This window comes from Nomascus leucogenys, chromosome 1a (assembly GCF_006542625.1).
Source record: "Nomascus leucogenys isolate Asia chromosome 1a, Asia_NLE_v1, whole genome shotgun sequence".
Lineage (NCBI taxonomy): Eukaryota > Metazoa > Chordata > Mammalia > Primates > Hylobatidae > Nomascus > Nomascus leucogenys.
Genome location: NC_044381.1, coordinates 106,267,518 through 106,268,952, shown reverse-complemented (window position 1 = coordinate 106,268,952; position 1,435 = coordinate 106,267,518). Strand labels below are relative to the sequence as shown.

At 36.6% G+C, this 1,435-nt stretch overlaps 1 non-coding gene across 1 annotated transcript; it reads left to right on the top strand.

Moving 5' to 3' along the window:
* The first annotated feature begins 327 nt into the window (after positions 1 to 327).
* LOC115836025 lies at positions 328 to 433 on the top strand. Its single transcript, XR_004031030.1, has one exon. It is a non-coding gene; the product is annotated as a U6 spliceosomal RNA (small nuclear RNA).
* The last annotated feature ends 1,002 nt before the right edge of the window (positions 434 to 1,435 follow it).

Here is a 1,435-nt window from a genome sequence, read left to right as displayed (position 1 = left end):
ATATAAATAAAATTTGGCCCATATCTCATACCATATAAAAGAGTAAACTCCAAATAACTTAGGTACCTAAAAGTAAAAAGAAAACCATACAAATACCAGAAGACACTTAGGCAAATTACTCTTTAACAATGGTATAGAACTCTGACTCAAATCCAAAGGAAATGAAAGAAAGAGCTATAAATCTGATGCCCTGAACAAATGCATTGCAAGGCAATCATAAACAAGGCAAAATACTGTTGACATCTAGAAGATAATATTCACAGGCTATACCACGGACACAGGGTTAATATCCTTACTATTTAAAGAACTCTTAAAAATAGAAAGACAGTGCTTATTTTGGCAGGACATATACTAAAACTGGAATGACACAGAAAAGATTATCTTGGCACCTATGCAATGATGACATGAAATTTGTGAAGTATTCCATATTTTTATGGCTGAAATGACAGAAGTAGAATTCAGAATGGATAGGTACAAAGTTAATTGAACTACAGAAATACATTCTAACCCAATGCAAGGAAGCTAAAAATCAAGATAAGAATTGAATGAGCTGACAGACAAAATAGCCAGTATAGAGAAGGATGTAACTGAACTGACAGAGCTGAAAAACACAAGAATTTCACAATGAAATTACAAATATTAACAGCAGAATAGCCCAAACAGAGGAAAGAATGTCAGAGCTTGAGGAATGACTTCTTGACATAAGACAGGCAGACAACAATAGAGAAAAACAAATGAGAATGAATGAGCAAAACCCCTTAGAAACATGGGATTATGCAAAGAAACTGAATCTACAACTGATTGCTGCACCTGAAAGAGATAAGGAGCATGCAACCAACTCAGAAAACATATTTCAGGATTTCGTCCAAGAGAATTTCCCCAACCTTGCTGCAGAGGCCAACATTCAATTCAGGAAATGCAGAGAATCCCTGTAAGATACTTCCCAAGAAGATCATCCCCAAGACATGTAATTCTCAGATTCCCCAAGGTCAAAATGAAAGGAAAAAAAATGTTAAAGGCAGCTACAGAGAGAGATCAGGTCACACACAAAGGGAAGCTCTCAGACTAAGAGTGGACCTCTCAGCTGACACCCTACAAGCCAGAAGAGATCGGGGGTCAATATTCAACATTTTTAAGAAAAGAAATTCCAACCCAGAAGTTCAAAAGCTGAGGAGAAATAGGATCCTTTTTAGACAAACAAGTGCTGAGAAATTTGTTGCCACAGACCTGCCTTACAAGAGCTCCTGGAGGAAGCACTAACTATGAAAAGGAAACACTGACACTGTTACTTGTCACTACAAAACACATTGAAGTACACAGACCAGTGACATTATAAAGTAAACACGTAAGTCTGCAAAATAACCAGCTAGCATTGTGATGACAGGATCAAATCTTCACACAATACTAACCTTAAATATAAATGAGCTAAATGTCC